Here is a 12,353-nt window from a genome sequence, read left to right on the forward strand (position 1 = left end):
ACCTGTAGAGTGTGATAGAGCGGGGGTTGCTGTTGCCTGCAAATGTATTGGAGCTGGCAACGATCACACATGGGACGGACGTCTTAATGTGATCGCACACTTCACATTCGTTCCAAGCGGCTGGCCTGGAATGTGTGCCTAATGCAACCACAAAACGTGGGCGATTCTATTTGCTGCCACTGAAAAAGGAAGCGTTGTATGTGTATTAACTTACTTACCTAGTTACCTCTGTTTTTTTCGTACTGACTTAGTTACTTACTGACTTCTTTATCTAATTATGCTTTGTTACTTATTTTCTTACCTTCTCACTTTATTATTAATGCATTTACTTTTTTGGTTATTTATTTACTGAGTTACATAGTTAATTTACTTTCTTACAGACATACTTTTTTATAATTTTCTCGAATTATCACTTTATTAGTTTTTATAAGCTTACTCACCTACTCACATATTTACTTACTTTTCTTTCTATTAGCTTAGCAGATTTCATATTTACCTGCTTGCATACTTACTTACTTCCTTAGTTACAACCTTTTGTTGGTACCTATTCAAATGTTTATGGTTTTTTTGCGTGATTTCCAACTCAATTTTAGAAATACTTGCTTACTTTTTTACTTATTTTTTTTTACTTTTAAAAGTATAATTTTCGGTTCATTGAGTTTTTAGTGACTTACTTGTTTTATTTTTTATTTACATATTTATATACTTTTTTTCGTTTTTTTTCACTTTTTTCTTGCTTTCTCACTTTTTACTTGTAAGCTTACATACTCTTTTCTCATTTACTTTTTTATTTATGTATCAAATTACTTGCATTCCCACTTACTTAATTTCTTACATATTTTATTCTGCACTACTTTTTTTCGCAATTTAAGATTTATTTCTTTTGTTTCCGATTACCCATACATTTCTTATTTAGTTTTCATAATTTCTTTTATTTCTTTCTGTTTGATCTTTCTACCATTTGCAAGCGTGATATTTTTACCTAATACTATTAAAATGCTACAATATTCCCTTCCCTATCGACGATTCTTGTACCACGCTTGCACTCGAAATGTTTGCTATTGTGCTCCAACATATTTGCCTTGCTCTTGTCGGTATCGATCGTACTTAGCTATACTGTTTTACTTTGCACCAAAAACACAACCTTTGCAGGTAATGCTGCGCTCACTTTTCACACTTGCGCACCGTCACCGATTGACATAAGCTTCGACAGGCGCAACTGCTCGTGACGACTGCTGAATAATTTATAACTCCTTATCGTGGCGTATCATTTTCACAGCTTTAGCCTGCCAGCCCCTTGCCGGTTGCAGGCCTGCGATAAACGGCAACCGGGCATGTCGGCCGCCGCTTGCCATGCATGCTTCTCCCACGCACTTACCGATGGGGAGGGGGCGAGGAGTTCTGGTTCAGTGTTTTGTCGCCAGGCTCGTTTCACTCGTCGCAAACACGAATACACACACACACACACACACACACACTCACGTCCACCTCATCATCTTAATGATACTTGCGCGGGCGCTTTGACATATGTGTCGCGGTGACAAGATTCCGATTTTTTCTTCTCTTCTCTTCTTTCCACCTCCGGCCATTCCTGTGCTCTCCTCGCTCCGTTGCCCCGCGCCAGTTCCCAACGCGCACTCTGCGGCTTTGAATCGATCACGGGCTCTCCGCGGTCGAGAGGAGGTTTGTGCCGGAGTGCAGTTGCGCACCGCTGACCTTCAGCTGTCATTTTCTGCGGTGTGGAGAGTAGTGTCGTGCCGGGCCGGGCGAATACACGGGCGGAATAACTTTACGCGCTCGGAATAACTCCTTCCCGCGAGGACCCGCGAGGCTGAGTGCCTACGGTTCTGCTGCTTGCGGCCCCGGTGGTGCTGGTGTGCGTCAAATGTGCATTTATGGGTTAATTGTAGCTGACCGGTTTTTGGGGTCGAGACCGAAGTCGAGCCTCCGACCGTTTCGGTGCTCCGTTCTGGCACTGGTGGGGAGACAGCAGAGCCGCCTGCTTACCGGGGCAGAATATGATCCACTTCATACGAGCTTCACTCCTCCCCCACGCGAGCCTGCTGCTGCATTAGCTGCAGTGTGCAAACGCTGCTGCTGCTGCAAGCTGTTACAGCGCTCTCCAAGACCTGTGGCCAAGATGGGACGGCTGGTGGGTAAGGTTCTTAGGCATTTTCTACCGCCCGCAAACCGCATCGACACAAGCGCGTATAAAAGCCTACGATGTGACACGGCGACGGGGACAGTTTGTCGTCGATCGGATGTCATGTCGGGCTGTGCAAAACTGTCGAACGTGCGAAGGACCGGCTAATGTGCGTCGGCTGGGGTTTTTCTTATTTTGGCCTTTGCAAGGTTGCGTTTGGTAGACGGTTTTTGGTGCAGATTTACAGTACTGCTTACTTTAGAGGCATTTGACGAGTGTTCTACATTTAGTGTGTGTGCGTGCATGGGAGGGATTGGTATGATACTTGTGGCTGTGTGTATGTAAGTGATTGTGCTTGTGAACCTGTTTAGCGCAGGAGATGTCTGCATCCCCCATACGAAAGGTCGCCAAGGTCTGTCGCCAATCGATCAAATGGAAAGGAGAGTGAGCGAATGTTTCGGGTGCAATAGAGTGTCATTTGTTAAGTTAAGGTGAAGGTGTGTGTGTGTGTGTGCTTGTGAATGTAGACACTTAAAGTTGAAGGAGAATTTAGGCAGTTCTACTAAAACGGTGTTAACGGTGGCGATTGGTACTGAGAGAGGCCCAACGGAGCTACTATCAAACGACATTCAAACAACATTTAGCGAGAGGCTGCACTGATGTAAGTGAACGTAAACGCCACAAGTTATTCATGACAATTTGAATTAAACAGAATTCAATCAAATGAGCCATATACAATGTCATTAATAATTAAGCACTAATTCAGCCTTATGTCAGCTTTATTTAAGAATATTTAATTGCTTCGAATAATGTAAAATTGTTGCCTTTTCTCATTAGCTCTTACGTTTCTTGTTATTTTTCTCATTATTATTAAAATTGAATAAATCCAAAAATTATTGATTCAACTTACAAGAGCTATAAAAGGCAAGCTGAAAACAAACGAGACGTCTCCTCATCCCGTGCGACACGTTCCTTATAATTTTAATTTAAAGCTACTCATCAAACCACGCCAATGATGCTGATCGTATCAGCGCTAAAAGACTTCATTTTTACGATTATTATATTCAACGCACTTTAACGCACTGGCTGGTCCCACCCAATTGCCAAATAAAACGTGCTACAAAGTAAGGCGCAGGACGCACAAACTTAATTCCCTCCCCAACCAGTAAGCAAGATCCTATCGCGGCACTATCACATCCCGACAAAACCGTTCGGGCTGGCATCAATCATCTTAATTATCGCATCACGTGCAAAAGACAAGAAGCCTTCATGCTAATACGAATTAGCCAGTGTCCGGCCAACGGTTTGCCACGGTTGGCAGGGCGATCCTTCCGATCGAATCTCATTACATCGTTTTGCCCAAATTGCTTCCCAGCACGAGATCTCGTGTGAGGTTGTGTTTTTCTGCGTTTTTTTTTTTGGGACCAATCCGTGACCACCTGTTTGTGAGGAGGTCGGTTCTCGGTTCCAGCCGGACGCAGACGGGTGTGGCCTGACGGGTAACGATCGCTATCGCGACCGGGTCAAACAGCAACGGCACGGTAGCGGTTCCGTTCCGTGCACCGTCCTATGCCATGTATGGTGTTGGTAATAAAATATAATGATGACACTGTCACTTGCATATTAAGCCCGCGCCCATTTGCAGACCCCTGCCCGAGCCGTGTCCACCGCCGTACCAGTTGCTGCTACTTCTTCTCGCACACACTTTCCCCATCCGGCAGGTTGCACACGATCAGGTTGGGCCGTTCGCTTTTGGACTGTATTTGTGGCTTGGCTTTGGTTGGCTTCTTCTTCTTCTTCTTCTTGTTCTTCGTCGCACACCACCGTTTTTGGTGATGTTGGCCAGCCCTAGCGGGTCCCGGTAGTCGATCCGCAGGTTCGATAGCCTCGTTGCGACAGCTCGCGCACGTCGCGCAGCGTTTTGATTGCTTCGCGGAAACGCGCAAAAGCGCATACGCAAACGCGAAACAAAAAACCCTATCGCAAACACGTCAAGCGATGCGTCTTCGCATCTTCTTTGCTGCTGCTGCTGCTATTCCCCTCGGTTGCCTTCCCCATCGCGTATCGCAAAACCGTGTACGAGGAAGTTTTGCCGAGCGACTTTGACAGCCAATTGAAAGGTGTTGTGTGTGCAGCGATGCAAGACAAATGATCGGTTTGAACGTTTTGTTTGATTTCAACTCATCTTGGCCGCAGGGCAGACGTGCATCTTCGTGCGGGACACACACACACACACGCACACGGCCGCCGGTGGCTGCAACCCTGGGCCGGCCACCGAGGGAGCGTCCGTGGGTTATCGCCGAGGGTCCACGGATGACTCGCCGCAATCACGCCCGGACAAACGCATCGCCACGGCAGGATGATAATAAACTTATTTGCTATTGATTTATTGCACACCCAACCGTTCGGCCCTTTCACGGGGAAGCGTTGGGAGCGTTCACAATAAAAAAAAGAAAGAAACCAGCAAAGAAAACAAACTCCAACAATCTCAACAACGGCAATCGATCGTATTGTTGATGGTTTGTTACCTTAATGACTTTCCAAAATCTGCACAAAAAGGGGGGGGAAAGGTGGGAACTGCAGTATAAAGGGGGAACAAATGATAAACCCTTCTTTGCCAACGAATCGATATCAATGCGAGAAGGCGGGAACGGGTGTATTTGTGCTTCTTGCAATAATTTCTGCAATTTGTCGATGCAATTGTTCCTTTCTTTGCCTTACTGGAGGTTGGCACAGGCTTTTACCGTTGACCCTTTTTTACGCTAGTTGCTGCGGTTGATTTCTGCAGAGGTCCTGGTCCAGGCTTTGCACAATAACTGCGCCCTGTTGGAAGAGTTATGATTCGACCTCCATTCTTTGCTTAATGTATAAACGATTGATCGAAGTGATGATGCCGGTAAGGAGTGGATGATTCGATGTAAAAGCATTCAATGTGAAACAGTTAGCTCCAGGCATTGGTTTCGATTCATTTATTTTGGTAATTCAAAAGGTGGTCTTATTGATTTGTTAGCCACGGCTGAATCTCACTGTGGTTAGGTAAATCTAAAATTTCTACAAAAAATCAATTGTCATGTCTAAAATTTGAAAAAAAAAAAAAACAAAAAAAAAAATTTATAGATCCTCAAACCGCTGAAGTTCCTCACAGGAACGTGGAGATTGTAGATTATCCTATAAGTGGACTGAGTGGCTGCTAAAGAACTCTTTCTTAAACAGAGCCCCAATTCAAGTGGTGTTTCGCTTTTATTTGCCATTTTTTAATTTATTATAGTTGTTCCCACACGATACAAGATTCTATAAGCAATAGTTAATCAATGAATAAAAAATACAATCGAGTTGGAAGAAATTTGTCGAAAGCTTAACCAAAATTGTCATCACATTCCCCAAGTAGCAATCAAGCCTTGCATGACGATAAATCAAGACAGTTTGGCTCGAGAGGGCCTTTGATTCAGAAATTCTAATAAACTAGTTGATCCTTTACGTCGTTAAAGTTCATACAACACTAATACTTTATTCTATTTGGCGTAACGTCCTACGCGGACATACAGGCTTTCGAGACTTTATTCAATGCCACGCAGCCGGATAGTCAATCCTTGCTACGGGGGCACGGTCCATTCTAGGCTTGAACCCATGACGAAAACAAATGATTTTGGGATGTATAATTTGAATGATCAAAAGTCCTTACAAGTATTAGAAATTTCAAACATGATGTGATAAAATTTTACATTTTTTTTCATCTTTATCATTTTCAGTATACTACAGTTATTAAGCATTGAAAAATTAAAATGAATATTTTTAAATATAATTGACAGTCCTTTCCAAAAGAAAACGTTTGAATATCGTACATTGGACTTGTAAGTAACGATCAAATACCTTGTTGCATAGGTGATTTTTTGTAATGTGTTTCTTAATTGAAAATAGATTGAAAAAAATAGAATCGAAATCTATGAGCATTATCGTTCAAGTCTATGAACATCATCGATATGAATAAAAGAATACCAAGGTAAAATGTAACCCGAAAGGAGATTTTGCTGCATAATGAACAAATATAAGTATTTTACGAAAGTTATTTTTTAAAACTGTCTTTAACGATCATTTCCTTTTCTTATTACCTTCTATTTATCGCAGCTTTTGATTTTACAACATGAAAAACTGTGTTTCTATTTCCTGCTTCTTATCTACTTTTTGAATCCTCCTCGTTTTAATAAACTTGCTTTTTAGCTCTACTGTTCATTACAAATTTTCAATTTATCTTACTTATCTCATGTTTAACAACTAATTTAATTCCTAATCTGAGCACCAAATTACCACTATCCACTGCATACGGGGGCCTATTAGTACCAATCCCGGCCGTTGCAGCCCATTGGCAGCACCTCACGGAGGCTCAAATTCTAGTTCTGCTATTGCACACTTGGTCGCGCTAACGTTGGGAGGGGAAGCTAGCACTGAAGTTCAAACCACCCCTGAATGAGACGTTCAACCACTCACTCACCCCTATTTAATGCATCTACAACTAGAAAGAAGGTTCAACGGGGAAGTACACTTCACCCAGCACACACGCACTCTGTAGAGTGAGCGAGCAAGCTATTGTACAGCAAGGCAAGCAGTGAAACAGAGAAAGCTAAACGCACACACACTCTCATTGCGATAATTTCCATAAGTATGGAGGGTTGTAACACCACTACAGCCAGCTAAAAGCCGCTCTCACACACTTGCACAATGCATTTCGGGGTGGCGTGTTTTGCGCTTGTAATCATCGCCCTCGGGTAGAGTGGCACGGTTGGTTCAATTTTTCAACCTTACATTCAATAATGGCTCTTACTTTTAGAACAGTTTTATGTTAGAAAAATTGATAAATTAAAACACAAAGTTGTTGTGGAATGAGCCTTATTTTTTGCTGAGTTTCTTCAGTCCCTTTGAGCGCCGCACAGTGTGAGTGTTTCGAACACCGGTTTCGAACACAAGGACTCGGATGGGTGAGTGTACCTCTTCTCTCTCTTCTTTGCCTTGCTTTCCTTTCCTGCTGACACGAAGGGTTGGGTGCAGCGGGATGCTGCCTGTCACGAACTGGTACATTGCACGGCGCACAAGGACGACGACACCCGGGCTTTTTTTTTGGGCCCCGCGGTAGCTCATTTCGGCTCAATGCAGTCAGGGCCGACGACGACGACGACAACTACGCGCGTCCGCGGGCACGGTACGGTACGCTTCGAAAACCCTTTACCCCCGCATTACCGGAAACAGTGTTCGTTTACGCGCCCGGCAGTTTTGTATTCGAAACCGGCAGCTCGCCGTATCAAGTGAAAGTAAGCAAAACCGGTACTTGGTGCGGTTTGTTTGTGGTGAATTATTATCAAGTGTTGATAAGAAAGAAAGAAAAAAAAACAAAGCAACTGCAATTAGAAGAAAACAAGTGTGTACTACAACTCTGCATTTGAACGGTGTGAATCGTGCGTGGTACAGTGCAAACCCGCGGGAGAGCGGGAGAAGAAACCGTACGAGAATTGCATCACGTCGCGCACCGCCGGCTGCAAGTGCAACGGCCTCCAGTGACCGACGCGTCATAAAGATAAGATAAGATGCCCACCCCTGACCACGCATCAAGTGGGGCTGACGTTGCAAAATAACCCGTTCCCCCCGGGAATCGAAGGGCACGCACACTTCCAAAAACGGGGAAACCGAACCGGGTTGAAAGAGAAAGGTGAGTTTGTTCCGCCGTGTAAGTTGATTCGATGTGCAACGAAACGCTGATTTGTTGGCATTCTGATGTTCACCTGTTCTGATGGCGAGTTCTGAAGAAGAGCGTACATGAGGAAGAGAAAGCAAAGCGCGCGATCATTAGCATAAAGCGCAACGAGCTTGTTGCGGATTAAAAGGGATGTTTGCGAGCCGCGATCGGTGTTGATACAATAATGATACACATTATTGAACGCCGGGTGTAGAGAGCAGAATAGCAACAAGAAATCCACCTCCCGGTCGAAAACATCATTTCCTTTATGGACAAAGCTTTGAAACACAGGAGAAACACACCCAAATTTTTTCCAAAGGAAATTGCAAACAAAAAAGCACACACACACCCGCGAGATCATTTCCGTCCCTCTCGCCCAATTTGTACGAATGCCAAATAACGTCGTCTTCAGTCGTGCGGTTGGTTCGGCAGGGCCAATAAATAACGCTTAATTACAATGTTTCCTTGCCGTAGCGCGTCCCGGCAAAGCAAGCAAAGCGGTTCAAACGGAAAGCAAAAGTCTGTCCGAAATTAGACGTTCCAGTGGGGCAGTGCCAGCGAGCAGGAGCATAAGGGTTAGGGAAGGATCAGTGTGAAGGGGGCAGGGGAGAAAGGTTAAGACCGAATTATGTCGATGAATTATAGGGTTTTCCATCGGTGTTTTGGGAGGAGCACACGCTTGCTGTTGTTTTGTGTGTGTGTGCTGTGTTGTTTATTCCCTTCCCTTGAACGCATCGCTCAAGGAAGCGTTGCGTTAATTGTGCGCACGAGGAAGGATTGAATTTGCCACTTTTTCTTTTCAAAATTTCAATCTTCAATTTTAAATTATGTTTTCAATAGAAAATACTTTACATGCACTTCTGCCAAATGGGATTTGACCGGTGTTTATTTGAATTAACTCCTTCATCCGAACCAAATCAAAACCCCCGCCATGCACTGATAGCAAGAGAATCAAAACGATCCGAACGCGAGTTAGCCGGGGATGAAAAACCTGGGCCTCGAGTAGCGTAAAAACATTGTATACACTCCTCCCTTCGGTCCAGGCCGGGTGGAAGACCGGTTAGACCGGTTGTTAGCTCCCCCCGCGTTTGTTTTTTTCGGGGGTTGTTTTCGTCAGTTTCGGAGAGTTGTACGAGTAAAGTTTTTGTTTTTTTTTTTGTTTTTTATTCTACCCAAAATTGTTTTTATATCGCACGACACTTATGCTGACTGGTGTTGGGGTTTTGGTAGTGATTTTGGATTTATTTTTAGAAAATGGCCTTTTCTTATATGAAACACAAGAAATTCCAATACGCTACTCGGGAGAAAGTGTTTGCTTTTCCGATTTGCATTCAAAATATTCATCAAGTCATGCCCAACAACTCGCAGCGAGTGTCGAGTAAAGGATGGCAAACAAATCTGCTCAACCTGTTGCTCGTCTCGTTGTCGGGTTTAAGCTCTCAAGTAGCAGCTCTGCAGCACGTTTTTTTTTTGGCTCTGTTAAGCCAGAAGCAGCCGAAGGCGATTTGGTTCTAATTAATCACTGGGGGCCACATCCATCATCTAGCGTGACCCGGGTGGTAAAATAGACGCTGCGTTGGAATCATAACACACATACAAACGGTCCCTTCTGCTCTCTTTCTCACTCACACACACTCACACTATCTCTCCCTCTCTCTCTGTGATGTTCAAAAATTGCATTCTCAAACTGGCGCACAACACCGCACACCACAACTACGCGCGCATCGACGGGTTTGGGGCGCGGCGCGTTAATTAATTAGCATAATATGGCGAGTGCGGCGAAACGGGTGCGATATGCGTGGCGGCTGTGGCTGCATCACACTGCTCGGGCAAAAGATGCGCAAAATTTTACGCCATTTCGATGCACGCCCAACAGCAGCAGCAAATGTGTCGATCTATTTATATTTTATTATAACAAACGCCACAAACATAAATGCCACGTGCTTTTGTGGCCAGTGCCACATTGCGTGCGTACATTATGCGTGCATTTGGTGTGTATGTATGTGCACACTAAGTAGCAAAGCGAGCGTGGATTATTCACTGACACTGTTTTGTTGCGGCTAAAAAGGTCAATCATTACGAAACCGCCCCGGGGTTGGCCGGTGACCGTGTTTCGGTGTGGAAATGGCAAATAGAAGCCCGTTGGCGCGGGTGCGGAAATGATTCTTACTTAGCAGGCAGGGATGGTGTATGGGAAAAAGCTTCCCTATTTGTTAGAAGAAATCATGCGAACAACGTTCGAACCTACACAGCACAAAAGCAAAGAGACGACATTTTTATACCCTTTTTGTGTCATCTTTAGCAGCAAACTGTTGAATTTTTGTGCGAGGCTCCATGCTCGTTCATCGCTCTAGTCGACCAGGGGAGGCTTCATCAGCTTCCAAACCGTCGCCGTTTCCATCATCAGGCACAGGTCGTACCTACTCCCTTGCCGCAAAGCACGATTATTATTTGCCTACGCTACAAACACAAGCCTTACCGTTTATTTTGTTTCCATCATCACCATCGCCGTCTTCGTTGTCGTCGACTTGCCCGGGCTTTGCTGATCGTAGTCACTCGCGCCTTTTTTTTTGCTTTTGCTTTGCCGTTGTTGTTTGAGCATCATCAGCAGCCTCTCCGTATCAAACGGCGAGCGGAAAAGATGTGCCCCGAAGCAAGAACTGTACATACACTCTGTGTGTGTGTATGGTGGTTGTATGTGTGTATGTCCGCGCGATTGGACCCGGTGACATCATCGGCATCATCAACTTCATCCCCCCGAAGCAGCGGGCCAACGGCTCGAAACCCGCGCCGTGCGTCTCTAATCGCGCGACGTATCGTCTGATTTGCAATAAAAAAAAACAGGGTAGCAAGAACCATGGAAGGGAAGGGAAACTAAACGTGCACACACGCACGTATGCATACAGATAGAGAATGGAGTTAGTAATGAAGGAAGCTTGAGGAGTTCGATGGGGCTGTGCGTTAGGCTCGTCTTTCTAGAAGGACGCTGATCGTTCGGGACATCTGGGAATGGATTTATTATGCATGTGTGTATTAGGTTTGATGGGTGTTTTGGTGGTGCATGACACAAAGGGTTCGATTAAGAAACATCTTAGGCTAAGGCTGTAGATTCATCAGAGGCGATGCAATATTCAAACATTCAGGGATTACCGATAAGTCGTTGCTGGGATCACTTTTCTGTTTTAGATGGCAGTAAGTAACCTTTCAATGAATTATAGAGCAAGTCACAGATAACTCGTTCCAAGCTTCCAATATCTCAAACAAGACCCAAAAAGTGATCAAGAAGTCCATTAAAAATCATTAAATGATAGTTTTTTGCTTAACCTATGGCATTCTGTAGTGTGAATCTATGTGTGTAATGCAATGTCACGCGATTTTCGTAGTTAGCCACATTAGGACTAATTTTGGAGATTGTTGAAATGCTGAAAATCTTCTTCACGATGATTGAAACAACTTTCTTCTGGTACTCTCTTCAGAACCATATCCGTTGAACAAGACACCGTCAAGATATGGATGAAAGATGAACCTACAAAATGTGTCTTGGCTTGAAAGATAAATATAATAAAAGTACGCAATGGGAACGAAGCTAACTTTGACTTGCATTCCCATGTGTGACCCTTTCCTGAACCCCGACTCTCTTCTCCCTTGATTTTCAACTCACATCCAGCCGTACCCACTGGCACAGTAACAACCCTTTTTTTGAACCCGAAAAGATTGATATGCAAATGCGTGCGTGTAATTACGTGTGCCAAACAGTGCTGGCAATAATTATAATAACAATAACAGCACACACACACATAGGCAGCAACAATAACAGTCTCTTCTTCTGCTGGATTCCATCGAGATCGTTCGTTGTGGACAGTTTCTCTCTCTCTCTTCTTCTTGTATGCCTACTCTCTCTTACACACACAAACACACTGGCACACAATGGTGTCGGTTTTTAGGAGTGGTGGACATTAAAAGCCTCCGCCATGTCCTCGCGCTGGCCCGAACGAGAGCAAACAGCTTTTCTAACCTAGAAAACGCACTCTCAAGGCCACCCGGGAGGCTAATGGAGGGAAAACTCGACCACAAACCTCACCCCTCCGGAAAGGGGGATGAAAGCAGAAAGGGTAAGGGTGTGTGAGGGGTGTGTGTGTGTGCAAAAACAGTTGGAAAAAGTTGGTCATTCGACAATGACGCCATGATGATGATGCTGGCCATGCTGCTGCTGATGAGGTAAAAAGACACACACGCACACACACATGAAATCGAGGAGTTCGTTGGCCGGCAGTCTCTACAAACCGAAACAACAACAATAATAATGACCCAAAACACCGCACCAGGAAGGGTAGACAGAAACGCATCGTCCTTATCGTCCACCCAAAGCCACAAAGCCCGGCGGCTCCACACACACGCGCGCCCGCCGCTTTGATACACTTTTGACCCCGGGAGGTGGGTTGTGGGTTGGTTTGCGCGGGCTTCAGCCATGTGCGCGCAAAAAGG

This window comes from Anopheles merus, chromosome 2L, assembly GCF_017562075.2.
Source record: "Anopheles merus strain MAF chromosome 2L, AmerM5.1, whole genome shotgun sequence".
Taxonomy (NCBI): domain Eukaryota; kingdom Metazoa; phylum Arthropoda; class Insecta; order Diptera; family Culicidae; genus Anopheles; species Anopheles merus.